The sequence below is a fragment of the Biomphalaria glabrata genome, chromosome 14 (assembly GCF_947242115.1).
Source record: "Biomphalaria glabrata chromosome 14, xgBioGlab47.1, whole genome shotgun sequence".
Classification (NCBI taxonomy): domain Eukaryota; kingdom Metazoa; phylum Mollusca; class Gastropoda; family Planorbidae; genus Biomphalaria; species Biomphalaria glabrata.
Genome location: NC_074724.1, coordinates 22,565,624 through 22,587,011, shown reverse-complemented (window position 1 = coordinate 22,587,011; position 21,388 = coordinate 22,565,624). Strand labels below are relative to the sequence as shown.

At 36.8% G+C, this 21,388-nt stretch overlaps 2 non-coding genes across 2 annotated transcripts; one reads left to right on the top strand and one right to left on the bottom strand.

The window, feature by feature from the left end:
• Positions 1 to 12,365: 12,365 nt before the first annotated feature.
• On the bottom strand, positions 12,366 to 12,449 carry Trnal-cag (transfer RNA leucine (anticodon CAG)). Its single transcript has one exon. It is a non-coding gene; the product is annotated as a tRNA-Leu (tRNA).
• A 787-nt stretch (positions 12,450 to 13,236) lies between these two features.
• Positions 13,237 to 13,320, top strand: Trnal-cag (transfer RNA leucine (anticodon CAG)). The gene has a single exon. It is a non-coding gene; the product is annotated as a tRNA-Leu (tRNA).
• Positions 13,321 to 21,388: the final 8,068 nt, after the last annotated feature.

Below are 21,388 nucleotides of genomic sequence, written 5' to 3'. Positions count from 1 at the left end.
AGGGAAACAACTCAGCACTTAAGAATATATCACTTAACAATGAAGATGTTATTTTCCTTATTAGATATCAAGCATATTGTTACCTGATGGCTGCATTCTCAAACTAGAATAGAGAGTAAGACCAAGCCTTATAGAGGAGTACAAAACACAGGACTGTTGAAACAAGGACAAAGAAAAAAAAATTATTTTGAAAAACAAATCTAATCTAAGGGAAAGAAGCGCTCATTGCTGCCATTTATATGTAAATTAGGGGGTGCGGTGGCTGAGGGGTTAAGCACTCGGCTTCCGAACCTGGGGTCCTGGGTTCGAATCTCCGTGAAGACTAAGATGATTAATTTCGGGATTTTTAGGGCGCCCCTGAGTCCACCCAACTCTAATGGGTACCTGACTTTAGTTGTGGAAAATAAAGGCTGTTGGTCGTTGTGTTGGCCACATGACACCCTGGTCATTAACCGTTGGTCAAAGAAATAGATGACCTTAACATCATCTGCCCCATGGATCGTAAGGTCTGAAAAGGAGACTTATATGTAAATTACCTGTTTTAGTAATAAATAATAAACTAATTGGTTAATTTTCGGATTGATTCGTGTTCTGTCATCGACTATTAATAATTATAAAAAAATTCAATTTTATTCAAGAATAGGCAGTGAAAGAAAAAATTAATGAGGGGATTAAATCCATATATTCATCCATCTCTCATGAAGTAACATTTATTCCCCTTATTTCGATATCAAACAAAAATAACTAATCACCAACAATTAACTAATTATTTTTTTTTTTATTGATTCATGACTTGTCAGGTTTAATGAAAAATTGTGCAAAGTTTTAACTTGATCCGAAAATGGGAAATGGGAGAAAAAACATGTTCAAACTTTTACCAGACAGACAGACTACTGGAATAGTAGCTATTAGGCCACAAATAAGCAAAGTGTTCTGCTAAATACTCAGAATGTGCGAAGTGTTCCGTAAAGGAACAAGTTTAGGACACTACCACCCCCACCACCCTCGTGCTGTTCAATATGAATCAAAGGTGTGTTGGATGAATATCTAGTTGTAAAAATATTTTTTTAGTTGTCATCTCTCTACTATATTTTCCAGCGTGTTATCTAGCATTAGGTTTATATATTGTATTACTACAAGTAATTTAGTCTGGGAATATCTGACTAAGAAAAAAAAAAGGGTGATAAATAGCCACAGGCAAGTAGACTGACGTTGTCATCTTCTGAAGCTAAGACTGTCATTAGATTCATACGGGTGTGAAATGAGCGCCCCTCGCCCTTCTTCCACAGCCCCAATATGGCTACTTATTAGAAGTAGGAGGAGGAGGAGGAGAGATTGCAACCTTTCCCGCCAAGATGGTCTTAACTTTAGTATGTCCTCTGTCTTTTAGGCATTATCTGCCCTTGTCTTGACACAGACCTGAAAATAAATTAGTTCTCTTGTGTGCCAAGAGGTCTAGTAGATTGGAAGTTCAGCCTGAAGCCTTAAGGGGAGGCCAGGGGCTGCGAGATGCTGGTGTATTCTGTACAGTATGTCAGTCTGTGTTCAGCAAGGTTAACTTTGTCTATGTTTCGATATCAAGAGATATTGATGTATACATTTTCTATATAACCTTATCATTAGGTCTAAAAAATTTCAACTTTTTATTTCATGTAAATATCTTGTGACAATATTCCTTAGAGTAGGTCGTAGGCCTACCATACATTAGAACCATCGACCCAACATGAGTGACCTAGCTTAAAACAAAATAGTCCTATTTTTGATCCCTCGAAGTTCTACAAATCGAATGCAAACTACTAGATTTCAGACCAAGTACCATAAGAATATGTGGCTTATATATATACTAGTCGACCGGCGGCATAGCATACGCCGCTATATTGCAGGGCCGGTCTTAGGCCACTGCAACCTATGTGACAGAAGGATCCGCACTTTCACGGAACCCGCGCTAATTCAAGGTGTATACATTATTCAATTAAACCATTTTATAACTTAAAACAGATTTCCCGCGCCCTCCAGTCAATTTACCTAGAACTCCTGGAAATCTCCCGAAATTGCAAAATATACCAAAAGTCCTTAAAAATATACGGAAATACATAGAAAAAAATTGTCATTTTGGAGTGTCATTCAATATGGAAAACGTCAATGCTACGCGCTATTAATAAAAACGGCATTATGCATTAGCCGTAATTGTGTAATCAGGTGAAAGAAGCTTCTCGCACCTCAAACTAATGAAGAATTACTTGAGGTCAACAATTGTCAAAGATAGATTGAAACATTTGGTAATTCTTGCTATTGAGCGGGATCTATGTGGGAATTATTATGATATACTGTATTACTTTGCTACACGCAAGGCTCGTAAAGTAATTCTGTACGTAGTAAAGAATGAATAAAATGCATAGACGAATTTATTTTCTAATACAAACTCTTAAATTTCACTTATTATTTGTATCCCTACCCAAACTTGGCCACGCGAAATCCGTTTCGCATAGGGCCCCAAAATGGTTTTTCCGGCCCTGCTATTTAGTGTTGTTTTACATGTTTCGGTTGTTCCTTCAGAGTTGACGATAGTTTACTTCCTAGTCGAAACCTCCCGCATTGGATGGGAGCGGGCAGGGTTTGACAGTATAGCGCGCAGCCATCCGTAGCGAGCTGTGAAAACATGTTCTCTCCCCCTCCCTCTTGTTTTTTTCGTGGGGTGACTATCCGCAGAAATAAGAGAGTGATCTTCCCATTTACTTCTCGTCTGACCTGATTAAGGAAGAAGAGAATTATATATAAAGATATATATTTATATAATTCATTCCTACATATAAATAAATAAAAGTGAACTATTGGAAGATCTAAAAATATTTTTAAAAATAATCTTTGCTTTTCTTTTTAGATTTAATTGGCGCAACGCCGGGTATTTCAGCTAGTAAAAAAAATCCATTTCTTATTCCTTTGGCCAGGACAAATCAGTCTAATGATTATCATAGAGACTCTAAACTGTTTTTTTTTTGTTTTCTTTCCATGCATTTGTAAGTTGAAACTAAGGGGCATAAACGTGCAATCAGTGGCCCTCATTTCTCTGAGAGTTCTAACTTAGTTATTAGGCTGCTATTCACGGCAATTAATTTCTATTTTGTCTACGAAACATCTGAATAATATATAATGTCTGGGGTGAATAGTTACAATAACATGTCATCGTGACCTGAAACTCTGGAGGTCAGTCGGACAGAAGTTGAGACACGGCTTCTAGGTGAACAAGTATGGCTGTGTAATTGAACAAGTATGGCTGTGTAATTGAACAAGTATGGCTGTGTAATTGAACAAGTATGGCTGTGTAATTGAACAAGTATGGCTGTGTAATTAAACAAGTATGGCTGTGTAATTAAACAAGTATGGCTGTGTAATTGAACAAGTATGGCTGTGTAAAGAATGACCGAGTAATTAAACAAGTATGGCTGTGTAATTGAACAAGCATGGTTGTGTGATTGAACAAGTATGGCTGTGTAATTGAACAAGTATGGCTGTGTAAAGAATGACCGAGTAATTAAACAAGTATGGCTGTGTAATTGAACAAGTATGTTGAACAAGTATGGCTGTGTAATTGAACAAGTATGGCTGTGTAATTGAACAAGTATGGCTGTGTAATTAAACAAGTATGGCTGTGTAATTGAACAAGTATGGCTGTGTAAAGAATGACCGAGTAATTAAACAAGTATGGCTGTGTAATTGAACAAGTATGGCTGTGTAATTGAACAAGTATGGCTGTGTAATTGAACAAGTATGGCTGTGTAAAGAATGACCGAGTAATTAAACAAGTATGGCTGTGTAATTGAACAAGTATGGCTGTGGTTATAAGTTCAAAGTGAGCAATTGTGACTGTTTCTAAGTGAGCAAATATGACTGTTTTTCTAAATGAATTAATATGACTGTGTGTTCGAAGTGAACACATATGACTGTGTGTTCGAAGTGCTCACGTGTGACTTTGGAAGTAAACACATAAGGAACTGTTTAGATAATAAAATTTTACCTCAATATACTATTTCTTGTTTATATCTTCTTCCGACAGAGTTGCGACAGTGAAAGGGAAATAACCCATTAAACAGTTTTGAGAATGTGTTGTCTAAAATCTTTTGATTAACTTAATTTAAAAAAAATAAAAAAACGTGTAGGCCATGCTGAAGCCCTCCTGTAAGATATAAATAGACTGAGCTGAAAAATAGAGACTAACATAAAAATAATTTAAAAAAAAAAGTCACAAAACAATATCTCCTTTATACAATTAAATAGCGATTTTTTTAATATTACAATTGAAATTAAATTTAAAAACATTGGCATAAACTCCATATTTTACCTACCCCATCTTCCCCATAGAAAAAGTACTGGTCAAACGAATATATAGATCCACTAGACCTTATAACATCCCAATAATAGGCCTTTAGATCCAAACTTCCAAGACGATGTGCAGAATGATCCTGTACTTTAATTTATTAAACTCTTCAATGAATAATGTCTTACATTCGGAAACTCACGAAGGTGATAGTCCTTTCCAGAACGCGATAGTAAGGGCTAGGTCAAAAGAAGTTCACAAAGTAATAACGTGTGAATTACAATTAACTTATCAGACTAAAAGGTCAGAGATAAAAGTCACAGACGTCAGTTTCTCGAAGGGGGCAGCTAATAGAAATATTTAGATTAAAAGTTTCTACAATTCTAGACAAGACTTTTAAAAATGTATAAATTGGGGTAAAATGAGTTTGTCGGGGAACTTGAGTTGTCGCAGGTCCTTGAGTTGTCGCAGGTCCTTGAGTTGTCGCAGGTCCTTGAGTTGTCGCAGGTCCTTGAGTTGTTTCAGGTTCATAAGTCGTAATGAGTGTTTGAGTAATGTATATCTTTCAAGTCCATTATTAATGAAAGTAAAGTTGAAGTTAGAAAGCAAGAAAAGCTCATGTGTGTTGTCTCAGTATGTTTACGGGCTATTACGATGTGGATTTATTATTTCAGTGGTTTTGTAAGAATATATTTCATGAAGTGTATTATGAATTGTTAAATTCATGTTTGGAAGGAGCCCATTAAAAAAGAAAAAGAAGTCTAGAAGTTTCTTCAGTGTGTTTTAGTCTTTTTATATTTCCCCGGCAAGAGATTCTGTTTAGACCCTTAAAGATATACACAAACGAAAAACAAACAAAATATAAAAATCATTAAAAAAAAATTAAAAACAATTATCTAAGGGGAAATAAACCACGCCCTTACAACTATAGTAGAAGTTTTTTTCCTTTATTCAATTTCAAACAAAATAATTGATTACCAATAGACTAATTGGATATTTTTTAAAATTAATTCATGTTTTGATAAGTATAATAAATAATTGTATAAAGTATCAACTTGATTAGAGAATGCGTGTGGGAGAAATAGCTTTAACAATTATTTAAGGTGACTAAACCCTACAATTTTAGCCGTATCTGATAATATTAAGGATTAATTTCTCTTGTCGTTGTCGAGCGACATTATAAATCGTCAGTAATTATTAGACTCATCAGTTAATTTTTAAAAATTGATTCATGTGTTGTCTACGCCAATGAATAATTGTGCAAAGTTTCAACTTGATCCGAAATTGGGTAAAGGAGAAAACAATTTTGAACAGACAGATGAAGTCAGTTGATCTAAGCTTTGTAATAAGCATTGGATTGTAAGTTAAATACAATCATAAATATAAAATCATCACAAATCAGACACTAAAAACAGTGGCGTCAATGGTGGGGTGCGAGGATTGAAATGCTTTGAAAGAAAGACAATCTTGGAAAAAAATCCTGACATCTCTAAGATATCTACTCATGTAAATCTAAATGATTCTGTTGTGTTAGGCGCTTCCACACTTTCTTATATAGATGAGTCAAACTAGGTAACTCTTAAATAACGAAATCCAAGAACACAGGCGAAAGGCCAGCAATATATAAGCTAGTCGACGCTGATAGCAAATGTCGAATAAGTAGTTTAATAATGACGTAGGAGACTGTCAAATGTCATCAAACTCAATCTTTATGTTTATAAAATGTGTATCTCTCTAAAGCCTTCAGAAGTATTCTGCCTACATTACGCTATTCTTTCTGAAAACCTAGTCTTGTTCTTACTAGTCGCGTCATTGTCTCTAAGTCCAACTTTCCCTTTCTATGAAACAAACAAAAAAAACTCATCCCTAATCGTGCCTTAACACTTGTTACACAAGTAATTAGGAACAGCAAATAGATAAAAAACAACTAGAAAACAAATCAATCATTTTTTAATCAAGAAAATCTTTTCTCTGCCAAAACTTTTAAAAGAACAAAAGATAACTTTGGTAAAATCAACATTTCGTACAGTACATGGCTTGGCGTACATACGTACGAATGTAACATGCCCAGCTTATCGAGCTCGCTTTAAAAAGTTAATGAGCTATGAACGTCTTCTTGTACTGATGGGAGAAAGTTGTCTCGTGCTTTAATATTCATCTCGAGAAAGACATAATAAAATCACAAGCGAAATAGAAAGTGGACATTTTCTTTCTGACGATTCAAGCTTTTAAACTGTTGCGAATCTATTGTATGATAAGTGGAAAATATTAATGGCTGGCTGGCGATTATTTTTGTTGAGGGAGAGGGGAGAGCGAGTCCAATGACGGGTGATGATTGTAAATACCATTTGAAAGCCCCAAGCTGACCCACTTCACCTCCCTTCGCTCTTCCCTCTGCCCGGATCTAAAAATGAAGGAAAATGACATCCAACTTAACCATGACGATCTATTTCTCTGGACCGGATGCGGTCAGGAAATTCCAGAGCTGTGTCCAGGAGATGGATGTTAAGTGGATACACGAGTTCTGAAGGGGGAGGGGAGGCTTGGAGGGGCAGTAAAATAGAATCCAAATATTGTCCATCCAGAAATGTTATTTCGTCCATTCTCTTCACCTCTGTAGCTCATTTTTATTTCTATGATTCCGTTGAGTTTTTCTATTACTCTGAAGAGCTATGTAGCAAATTCGAATGAATGAAGGAGAAAAAACACACATCATAGCTGAAGCTTAGAGTTATGCTGGGTTGCTTGATTGTCGATTGATTGGAATGAAATGAACAATTTTCTGTACGTTTTGTTCAATGGGTTGTAAAACAAAATGTTGAATAAATGTTACATCTACATGGAAGTGCAATTCTTGGAATTATGATTTTGTTTCTAGATGAGGCTTTAAGAAAGAAAGCTGGAGACCTTTTATCTTTTAATTTGTTCGCACAATGTACTGTAGGGCAGCGGAGTTTAGATCTTTAGTCAAGGCTTACAAAGTTTGGGTGTTTAATATTTAGAGAAGATAATTGGGAAGTTTTGAATGTCATGTCAATTCTCAAAGCTGGTTTTGTAAGTATTTGGAATGACAACTTAATGGTTACAACATCTTCGGTATTAACATTATATTCACTGTAGATTACGTTCTGATCTGTCTGTCATATCTCCTGGTACCAAGGCATTCTAAGATATTGAGAACTTAATAAATGAATGGGTTATGGTGATGGTGAATTTAAAAAATAATGAAAGGAGATAGTTTGAAATACAGACACACAAACAGACAGACAGACAGACATATAGATAGATAGATTGATTGATTGAGTGATTGTGTGAGTGTATTATACTTATTGCTACAAACATTTGCCTTATCTTACCATTTTCTCTATTTTAAACTTTTTTTTTCAATCGACTTAACACAGGCACACACGCACACACGTGCACACACACACACACAAATTGATGCTGTCCTATGACAATGCCACTAGGTATAATTTATGACCAATCCACACGGGCCTTTCATAATTTGCGTCAAATTTGCGGCAACTGCAGTGCTCTCCCATGCATTCCAAAAATAATGAAATATTCCAAGTCACTGACCATCAGACGAACGATCATTGCAGCCACCTCCCTCTACCCGCCATCACGCCTTTAGGGCTGTAACTAGTGCCTTTTACAACACCATCCCTCCGTGACTTTACCCCCCCCCCCCAGCCTTTTTTCTCATTCCCAAAAGGCTCCATGTAGCTTTGAAAATAATTACCTTTTTTTTTTTTTTGGCAGTTGACTTCATTAAGATTACATGAATAAGTTTATTGTACTAGTTGAACTATAAAACACCTGGACAGATAATCGTATGCAGCTGTTGGTAAACCGAATTCAAGTCACACACAAAATAAACAATCCTTCTGGGTGTTGGGTTATTTTGTTCGAAACAATGTAAAATGAACTATGTATACATTCCAGAAATGTGTCTTAGAACTCAAGTTGAACTACGCGACACTGAAGACAGATGATGAGCACGACATGATTTATGACGTGTCAATAGAGGAAGATAGGAACGAGATAGAATAGTGGACGTTGGCTATAAGACTTCAATGAGCAACATTTACTGTTAGAACTGTATAAGGACCAAGTTCTCTTTTTCCATCAGGTGTTGCTGAAAGAAATAATGTACCCTACCAGAACGGCTTTGTATTAGCGATCTGTAGGTCAGATGCCGTTAAGGTCACCTGTTTCAGTGGCCGACGGTTAACGAGCAGGGTGTCATGTAACCAGAGCAACGACCAACCTCCTTTAATTTCCCAAACATTTCCCAGGCCCCCATTAGAGTTGGGTGGACTCTGGGGAGCCCTAAAAATCCAGAAATTCAAAATCCCAGTCTTCACCAAGATTCAAACCCAGGACCCCAAATTCAGAAGCCAAGTTCTTAACCACCGTGCCCTCCTCCATTGACAAGATATTTATTGAGAATAAACCATCTGATTATTTATACCATCGCGTAAGTCGATCTTCTCTGTATTAGCCCAGTGGCGTAGCTAAGGATTAGGGGGCCCAGAAAACTTTCGAATTTGCACAGCCCTCCCCCCACCCTAGCTACGCCACTGTATTAGCCTATAAGGCTCTCGCAATGAGGCTCTGCGTCGTTTTCATCAAAATGTAAGATACATAACACATCAATACATTACACATCAATACATAACACATCAATACATTACACATCAATACATTACACATCAATACATAACACATCAATACATTACACATCAATACATTACACATCAATACATAACACATCAATACATTACACATCAATACATTACACATCAATACATAACACATCAATACATTACACATCAATACATAACACATCAATACATAACACTACAAAACAGTACATATCAATACATAACACATCAATACATAACACTACAAAACAGTACATATCAATACATAACACATCAATACATAACACTACTAAACAGTACATATCAATACATTACACATCAATACATAACACACCAATACATAACACACCAATACATAACACATCAAACATAACACATCAATACATAATACATCAATACATAACACATCAATGTATTATACATTAATACATAACACATGAATACATAACACATCAATATAAACACATCAATATAATAGGCCTACACATGAAATCATAACACATCAATACAGTACACATCAATACATTACACATCAATAAAGTACACATCAATACAGTATACATCAATACATAACACATCAATACATTACACATCAATACATTACACATCAATACATAACACATCAATACATTACACATCAATACATTACACATCAATACATAACACATCAATACATTACACATCAATACATTACACATCAATACATAACACATCAATACATTACACATCAATACATAACACATCAATACATAACACTACAAAACAGTACATATCAATACATAACACATCAATACATAACACTACAAAACAGTACATATCAATACATAACACATCAATACATAACACTACTAAACAGTACATATCAATACATTACACATCAATACATAACACACCAATACATAACACACCAATACATAACACATCAAACATAACACATCAATACATAATACATCAATACATAACACATCAATGTATTATACATTAATACATAACACATGAATACATAACACATCAATATAAACACATCAATATAATAGGCCTACACATGAAATCATAACACATCAATACAGTACACATCAATACATTACACATCAATACAGTACACATCAATACAGTATACATCAATACATAAAACATCAATACAGTACACATCAACCCTAACCCTAATCCTAACCCATCAATACATTACACATCAATTTGGGTGATCGCTTTTTAAATGTATTTATCAAGTACAAGGGTAATAAATTGTACTTGACTGATAAGGTGGTTAACGTTGAATTATCCCCCTTTATTGTTTGTAGAAATAAAAGTATGTAAATAGCTATAAAACCTATTTTCATAAGCAGATCCGTACTATGCTTAAAATGCCTTAGTTCGAATTTGTGTCGCTAAGTTTTCTTTACAATATACATTTAAAAAGCGATCAACCACATACCCCTTCCCCACCCTTTTCCAAATGGTCCAGACAAAAGATAGGATCATAGCGTTTTTAAAAAGCTAAAAGCATGAGACTTTGTTACACAAAAACTATTGGTAAAATATTTAAAATCGCACAGATTTGTTATTGTTAGTCTAAATCTATTACCAATTCTATTACATGACTAATCCAAACTACGTGATACAACAGCACTCTATATCAGCTTCGTTTTTCTTTTTAAAGCATTTGTATGTTTCTTCTTATAAGATTATTAGATTTTAAGCAAATAGATATTGGAAAAATTTCTAGGAAAATCATTTCCGGTTTTCAGTTTGAGCCTATGAAGAGTTTGCAAGCTATTAGGAGAAGTTGTCAACAAAACAAAATGTAGATTTTATTCTAACGGTTACTTCGATTACAATCTGATGTTTGAGATCCAGGTTCTGGTCTGCACTATAAGTCAGTGAGAGGGAAAAGAAGACAAAAGATAGGAAAAAATATGGTGGTGAGAAAATGGAAGCAAAAAACAATTAAAAAAAAAAAGAAGTACCATAAGCAACTGAACAATTAATGAACACAACAATGAAAGGGACGCCAAATTGGTAGATTACTGTTGACAACTAAATACTACAAATTAGCAGTGGCGTAGCTAAGGGGTGGGGGAGATAGGGAAAATTTGAAAATCCAACCGGGTCCCCACTTGAGGGGGGCCCAAATGAGTGTTTTTTTACATTATAAATTAAAAATTAAGTAAAATGCAGGAGTCAAACCCCCGGGCCCGCAAACGATGGAAAATTCCTAGCGACGCCCCTGCAAATTGATTTGTGCTACAAACGAAAGGTAAATTACTTATAAAACTAAAGTCTACAGAGCTGGAAAAAGGACATTGTTAAGTGGTTAAAATGGTTTATTGAACGACTTCGTTTATCATACTTCCATCAATTTTAAACCAATACGCCAAAACGCTTGCTGTTTATCGCTTCTATAAATAAGACCCTCCAATATTCCATTACATGCACACTTGAACTGAAATCTCAACGAAGACCTGACTTGGATAACATCCAACTAGATATTTGATAGAGTCGAAGTTCAATTTCCTGAGACTTTGGCTATCGCCTTCTCTTCACGTTTCTAATCAAGCCAGTTCATTTATTAAACTAATTAAATTACAAATTCATTTTCACATCCCGGCATCACTCCCTTCTTCCCAAGCCATCAATAAATCGTCGCCATTTTGCAAAGAGTCCTCCAAAAACGTGGACAATGCAAGGACCCACAGGGAGGTTTCATTGTTGCCAAAGTTGTCACTTGCTTCATGGGACCGAGAATTGATGCGGTCAGATTTTATGGTCAGCTGGTCAAGCGGATTAAAAAGACAAAGCTGTTTTGGTAAGGTTCATTATTTCCACGCTTCAAGAGCACCTGACAAAGGGAGAGTACTCCTGGTTCTATCCGAAACATTTTTCACACGTACTGTGACTTGAGGCAGAAACAAAAGTTAGTGTTAGAACCAGTTGGTTTCTGGGCAAGTAATGTTTAGCTCTGATTGGTCGATTCATTCTGTTAGTTTATATTAATGTCTGTTATTTTGTCTTCATTGACGAGAGATAGGGGGAAATAATGATACACTGTACGCTAAAAAAAAGTCAACTTTGGTCAACGCAAGGCTGTTCAATTACAGTGACTTGGCTGAGTTTAAGTCAATGCATGAAACGAACCTAGGGGCATGCATGGGATGTAATCATCTTTCTTTTCTTCTAACTTACGTCTGTATTTTATAAGATAAGTTAGGTTTTGAAAATATAAAATGTGGAAATATTTTATCACATCGAAGGTTTTTGGTGAATGCAGTCAGGTTATCTTACTAATTATATTATTTTCAGCTTTAATATTTTTTTAAATGATACTAAAGTTATCACATTATATGCCACTATGTCGATTGCCTAAAATAATCAGAAAAAAAAAATGTCAGAAGTGGGATTTGAACCCACGCCTACAAGAGTAGACTGCGACCTGAACGCAGCGCCTTAGACCACTCGGCCATCCTGACCTCGTTAGGACATGTGTTCCTATAATTTATTTAGATATAATTATAATGGATTTAAAAAAAACTAATTTAATATACTAAACTCAAATTTCAAGAACGACTTCTTTAGAGACTCTGTCGAGGTACCGGTCCAGTTAGTTTCCAGCCAGTTTTTTTACTTTTTGAACCCATAAAGAGATTACAAGCTAATAGGAATTCTACAAACCGCAAGGCAGGTTAACATTTCCTACCTAAAGTCAATGCTGATAAGTGAATTCACCATTTTACAAAAATGAGATATCTTGATTAAATTAGTTTTATTTTACGAATCCGATTCGGAACTATGCCGCCTGTCGGCCTATTCATGTGATATGCGCTTCGAACTTTCATCAAGATAGTCCTAAGTTTGAATCCTGCCGGTTCCATTACTTGCTGTTCTGTAGAGAAGGTTCACGCGAGGTCTCAATATCTTTATTTCTGAAGGAAAGGCTTTACATTTTTGACAATCTTTATACATGGTGAAAAAACTATAGGCCTACAAAAAGAAAGCTAGCTTTTAGTGTATTCGGTGTATAAAAAAGGGTAGTGGTGTTCTTTCTTATATTCTTATATGACACAAAAATAAGATGATTACGTTGTATTTGTTTAAGATACAATTCTTTCATCATTTCGTTGCACTTTTCAGCTCCACCGAGTCTAAGCTCTTCCCAACATAGCACATTCAACTTTCACTCTAGAACTTATTGACTATATAAAGCAGAAAGTAAGACGTAGGGCCTATATATATTTTGGGAACAAATCTACGTGCAAAGTCAGGATGGCCGAGTGGTCTAAGGTGCTGCGTTCAGGTCGCAGTCTACTCTTGTAGGCGTGGGTTCAGATCCCACTTCTGACAGGACTTTTTTTTCCTCCTTTACCAAGTAATTCGTCATATCATATATGGTGTTAAGTTTAGAATCATCTTAAAATTAACTTTGTTTAGTTCTTTTTTTAACGCGGCTTCATTGTGAATAGCCGCAATCAACTCCAAGGTTTCCTTGTAGTGAGTATAGAGTTCAGTGACTACAAAGACGTATAGGAATAGTACGCTCAAAGTCTCTGAAGCAGAAATCATTGGCTGGCTTGTTTATTGGAAACACTCTTTGCTATATTTAAACATTGCAAATAATAAACAGAATGAGAAATTCTAGATTTATAAATGCAAAGTCGATTTCATTGTGATAAAATGTTTATTGTTACTTTTACAATTAATCTGTCTATGTGAATCGTAACAGACCGTAACACAATGGAGTCTATTATACTCTTGTTATTGTCTCCATTCTTTGATTTCATTTTATCTTAAGTCTTAAATCAAAAAGAGAATCATGCATTGGTCAGTTCTGTACCATATTTGGCAACCATCGACCTTCACCTCGTTCAGAATTATAATGCATTGACCGGAGTCCATCTTGGTCACTCAGGATACTTTTGAACCTTAACTCCAAGCACCCGCATCTCCCCCTGTCCAATCACTATTTCCGAACTTCATTCCATGTGGGACGCCCTATCACTTGGGCCTGGGCGCGGGCAAACAAAAACTAGCAGATGTCCCCCTATTTATGCGCGTGCGGACAAGTGGACGCTCTTGACCAGTCAAGTGGTCACTGGAATAAACATAGACCCCCCCCCCCCAAATCCAATGAACTACTAAGCATAGGTCATCTAGATTGTGATAGAAGTCACAAAGACTCTCCAGAGTGGTGTATATGCGTGTTAGAGTGGTTGTGTGTGTGTTTGATTCAGACAACGTGCTTAAGATAAAAAAAAAAAAAGGTATTACATTCAACTATTTGTAGTTTTGATCTTATAACAGTGAAATAGTTATAAAAAAAAAACAAAGGACACAAACTCAAAATCGGACCCCTTAAGTAGTCCACTCATACTAGTAAAAAGGCAGGTTTCAATATTTTCAGCAAGAATATTAGAAACGTTGAACTGCTAAATACTAACAATCACAACACTAACTCTGCCAATGTCAAAAGAAGAGATGTATTGCAGATAGTGTAATGTTAGACCGACTGTCGCAATGATAACACAGGATACGGAGGTTTATAAATTATTATTATTTTATTGTTGATATTCACATGCATTCAGTGAACTGAGAGTTGTAAAGATATGGTTTCATGTGAACCTCTGGCCAAACTAATGTTACGTTCTGAGTATCCGACTTGTATGATTTTCTGAAGGGCCAATGTCTTATTCAAGGCCTCAAGACAGTAACGTGTAACTTGGTTCAATGTCTAAGACTAGTCTCAGAACATAGATACATATATATTTATTACCTTTACATATCCCTTAGTCTGTTGGACCGTTGGGGCACCAAGCAAGACTGGTCGACCGTCTTTCTCCATTCATTCCTGTCTTTTGCCTTGTTTAAAACCTCTTTTAATGAATATTATATTCAACTCCAAGTGTATTATATGAAACGCTGCTAATTAATTGAGGTTTAACAGTATATTTGACTTGTATACATTATTTCTTTTTTAAAACAAAACAATTTATTCGAAATTTAAGTAGCTTGTGTAACAGAAAATACTTAATTTAGTAAGACAAATATTTTTTTATAAAACTTGTTTGGAAAAGCACAAAACTGTTTTTCATTTTAAAAACTATGTCATCACCCCATCTCCATTATTAGTCTACTCTAGTTATTTGCTATTCATAGTGAATTGTTGTACAAATGGTGTATATATTTTTTGAAGACAATAAACCTGCTTGAATCGTTAAGTTTAAAAACTAAAAGATTTACTTTTAGAAAACAAAAAAAAGTCGTTGCATGAGAACTTTGCAACATCTAAAATATCAGGATACTGGATTTTCGTGTTTTTTTTTTCTTTCTTCTAGTTTTTGAGCTCTTAACGCGGCGGATGGAAGGACAGACGGACGGTCAGACTACACAAAACTTAAAGTGGATTTTCCACATTCGGGGGCCTCTAAAAATCAATCATGTCCCAGATGTTTATTTTTGTAACAATTATTAATTAGCATTAACATTTACAAAAAAATTCACTTTTAAAGTTTTTATTTGCACATTAAAAAACTTAAAAGAAAACGTTGAAAATCAAATAAATCAGGCTCAAAAAGAATTTAAAAAGTTTGCTATTTAGATTCTCTCTAATTTATAAATTTCAAATGCATTTAGCAAGGTCCATGGACGACTGAACCAAAGATCGGAAAAAATCGAACCTTTTTCACGCTAATTTGAATTCCATTCATCACAAGTCACGTGACATGATGCAAATCGCTGGCTAAGATTTTTTGTTTGCCCAATTTTTTTGTCACCAAAAGTTTTTGTTTGGAAACTGTGTTCTAACGTTAATGAGTATAAATGTGTTTGCTGTCCACTGAGAGAGCACGAAATAATACAACTCAAAAATACATTTTTTTTCCCATTCTGCCCAATCGCTGACAAATTCGTAGCTGTTTTAAGGGGACTGAAGGATGGGAAACGTTGGCTTGATTCATGTCTTGATTGCCTCTCTTTGAGAAGTGGAGGGCTGGCCAAGTCTTTGTTACAGGCAGAATGAACTCCACTGTCTCAGTAATTAGAATTTTGACACTCCCTACCGCCTCCCACCCCTTTCTCTCGCATTTTCTCTCATAAACAAAACACACACACACGTTTTATGCTCATACGGACACATAAAATATGTTTGTAACATTATTTACTCAAAGCATTTCTCTCTAGGCGACACCCAGTTTCTCAGTCCAGATATTCATCTCTATAATATTGTGTAATAAATGTGCAGGGTTAATAAGAAGAGTAAACTTAGTAGCATACGAAAACATTATAAAAGTAGACTTGGAAATACAGATCTTTTCTTCTAGAAGCTGATTTTTCTAGAAACCAAATTTAAAAAAAAAAACAATACCTCATATCTACTTAGAAATCCTTCAAGGCAGTAAAAAAAAAGTTATTAGTTTTATTAATATTTGTGACAAATCATTTGGTAATAGCCTATCGTCAGTTAGAATTCGCGCATTGGTAGGCCTACAAAAGATTTGCATCTAAGGTCACAATGGGAAAAAGTGTGCACGGATCATTATAAAACATATTTTCCATTTACTAATTAACTTATTGAATGGAATACTGATGGAAATGTTGTTTATAAAAAAGTTTGATACGAACTTCTTTTTAATTACAAGTTAAAAAAAACAACTAACTACTTTTATAGCGTGCAGTTTTATACACTTGTCAGTCTAAATAAAACTAAATAGAGTCCAGATCTAGATAGGCTATATTTAATAGATAGATAATATATATATATATATATATATATATATATATATATATATATATATATATATATATATATATATATATATATATATATATATATATATATATATATATATATATATATATATATATATATATATATATATATATTAAATGTATTAATAATTTGAACAAAATATTGTAATTATTAAGGCAATAATTTATTTTCTGGCATCTTAGGGGTGCATATTTATTAATAATATAAACAGTATTATCACATTAAGAAGTGAATCGGATATGGACAGCATTGTAGGCCTACACCATTATCCGGTACCAAAAGGCCTACTATTACTGATCATAACATTGGCCTAGGTATAGTAATTTTAAGATTAAATCTGTAAAGTCATACGAATTCTAGTCTAGATCTAGATTCTACATCAAGATTCTAGATCTAGTTCTAGATCTAGACTTCTAGATTTCGATCTGTTTCCTTGATCTAGACTTAGAATGACTTAGATCTATTTCTAGAACAATGTCTAAATCTAGCTAGATCGAGATCTAGTTTGTAGGACAAATGGCAATGGAGAATGTCTGGTCCAAGTATTCCAAGTCTTCAAGTCATTTCTAGCTAGCTCATTACCGAACCTAAATAGGTCAAGAATTTGTTTGTGTTGCCAATTTATCTAATTTTGTAAGAAGAATAAATCTTTTTTAGTTTCTCTATGTTATATGTTACATGTTTTTAATGTTGAATGTATTGATAAGGTTAATAATTATCATTTACAAAAATATAAGTGTACACTAAATGAATATATTGAGATGCAGTAGCTGAGGGGTAAAGCACTTGGAACTGGAAGTCCCGTATTCGAATCCTAGTGAAGACTCTATGTGGACAACTTCGGAGACCGATTATGAGTTTGTTTCCACACAAACTGTCTTTGTAACGTGGTTTTTATGTTTGTTTGTTTTTATATAGTTTGTATTACAACACGTTTTTGTTTTTATTAAAATAACAAAATATTTGAATATGAAAATAACATTTTCCCAAATTATTGAACTGATACAAACAAGGATAAAAGAATGCGAGTCTCAACAATGAAAAATGATTATCTTTTTATTTTATGACAAGAGTCAATGGACCTGCAATAATAGAACAAGTAAGAATCCAGCGTTGTCCAAAAAATTGAGAATTCATAGCGCACGTGTAGAGAAACCTAATGATCAGAGTAATACAATGGCCGTTTTGTCAAAACTTTGTATCATGATATTTTTTTTTATTTGTTCATTATGACAGCCAACAAAAATTACATTTCTAGGCCGTCAACTTTGTGGGAAAAGTTTCCATCAAAATTTATTCATCCTGCAAACGTCAAAGGTCGCCTATTGTCGCTCTTGGCTATGACAAAGGTTTTTATCTCGCGTCTCTTCGGTCACGTGACGCACACTATCATTTCTGTTGGTCCATTGTCCAGCAGACGTCAAACGCATCATCAGCAGACGGTGTCATCGTCCATCATCATCAAATACACATCGTCGCCTTTTCCTCATCACCGGTGGATGAGGGACGTGAACCAGAACAATATGCAGCGGCGTCCACCCTGGGGAGGTGATGAAGGTTCTCGCCCTTTTGTTGTGCAGATTTAAAAAAAAAAGAAAACAAGAAAGTTTATGGGGGGACAAACAACAAACAACAGATAATCGTTATCTAACTTGAGAAGTGGACGCAAGCAGGACGCCGGCGATAATTGCAAATACAATGCCTGACATCAGGCTAAAAATACAGAGAACAAAGAGAGACAGACAAACAGACAGACAAATGTATAAAGAGTGAGAAATAGATTATTTTAACTTTATTTTTTTTAATGTGATGATTCTTGTACAACTTTCTTAATTTGTCACGTTTGTTAAAAATATGAATTAGTTATTTTAAAACCTACTTGAATACTTATACACAAAATCAGAACGAAATAATGAAATAAAGTTAAATTCAGTTGCAATAGTATTTATGTACCTGAAGTACTTCATTCATTCCTCTTTGTGGAGACCTGTGTTATTGTGACAATCACAGACCATGTTGATACATTCACACTTGTCACAAAGTCTCTAGCTTGGAAACACGCGCATTAATCTTAGACTGAACACTGTTGTCCAGACTGAAAAGAGTTAGTTGGCAAGACAAATCTTTTGCAGGGAATCAAATTGTTGGCAAAACATCGCTTCATTGAAAAGAACATCAAAAACCAGACGCACGACACTACCATACCACACGCACGACACTACCATACCACACGCACGACACTACCATACCACACGCACGACACTACCATACCACACGCACGACATTACCATACCACACGCACGACACTACCATACCACAAGCACGACACTACCATACCACACGCACGACACTACCATACCACACGCACGACACTACCATACCACACGCACGACACTACCATACCACACGCACGACACTACCATACCACAAGCACGACACTACCATACCACACGCACGACACTACCATACCACACGCACGACACTACCATACCACACGCACGACACTACCATACCACAAGCACGACACTACCATACCACACGCACGACACTACCATACCACACGCACGACACTACCATACCACACGCACGACATTACCATACCACACTCACGACACTACCATACCACACGCACGACACTATCATACCACACGCACGACACTACCATACCACACGCACGACACTACCATACCACACGCACGACATTACCATACCACACTCACGACACTACCATACCACACGCACGACACTATCATACCACACGCACGACACTACCATACCACACGCACGACACTACCATACCACACTCACGACACTACCATACCACACGCACGACACTACCATACCACACTCACGACACTACCATACCACACTCACGACACTACCATACCACACGCACGACACTACCATACCACACTCACGACACTACCATACCACACTCACGACACTACCATACCACACGCACGACACTACCATACCACACGCACGACACTACCATACCACACTCACGACACTACCATACCACACGCACGACACTACCATACCACACGCACGACACTACCATACCACAAGCACGACACTATCATACCACACGCACGACACTACCATACCACACTCACGACACTACCATACCACACGCACGACACTATCATACCACACGCACGACATTACCATACCACACTCACGACACTACCATACCACACGCACGACACTACCATACCACACGCACGACACTACCATACCACACGCACGACACTACCATACCACACGCACGACACTACCATACCACACGCACGACATTACCATACCACACGCACGACATTACCATACCACACGCACGACACTATCATACCACACGCACGACACTACCATACCACACGCACGACATTACCATACCACACGCACGACACTATCATACCACACGCACGACATTACCATACCACACTCACGACACTACCATACCACACGCACGACACTATCATACCACACGCACGACATTACCATACCACACTCACGACACTACCATACCACACGCACGACACTACCATACCACACGCACGACACTACCATACCACACGCACGACACTACCATACCACACGCACGACACTACCATACCACACGCACGACATTACCATACCACACGCACGACATTACCATACCACACGCACGACATTACCATACCACACGCACGACACTACCATACCACACGCACGACACTATCATACCAGACGCACGACACTACCATACCACACTCACGACACTACCATACCACACTCACGACACTACCATACCACACTCACGACACTACCATACCACACGCACGACACTATCATACCAGACGCACGACACTACCATACCACACTCACGACACTACCATACCACACGCACGACACTACCATACCACACGCACGACACTACCATACCACACGCACGACACTACCATACCACACGCACGACACTACCATACCACACGCACGACACTACCATACCACACGCACGACACTACCATACCACACGCACGACACTACCATACCACAAGCACGACACTACCATACCACACGCACGACACTACCATACCACACGCACGACACTACCATACCACACGCACGACATTACCATACCACACTCACGACACTACCATACCACACGCACGACACTATCATACCACACGCACGACACTACCATACCACACGCACGACACTACCATACCACACGCACGACATTACCATACCACACTCACGACACTACCATACCACACGCACGACACTATCATACCACACGCACGACACTACCATACCACACGCACGACACTACCATACCACACTCACGACACTACCATACCACACGCACGACACTACCATACCACACTCACGACACTACCATACCACACTCACGACACTACCATACCACACGCACGACACTACCATACCACACTCACGACACTACCATACCACACTCACGACACTACCATACCACACGCACGACACTACCATACCACACGCACGACACTACCATACCACACTCACGACACTACCATACCACACGCACGACACTACCATACCACACGCACGACACTACCATACCACAAGCACGACACTATCATACCACACGCACGACACTACCATACCACACTCACGACACTACCATAC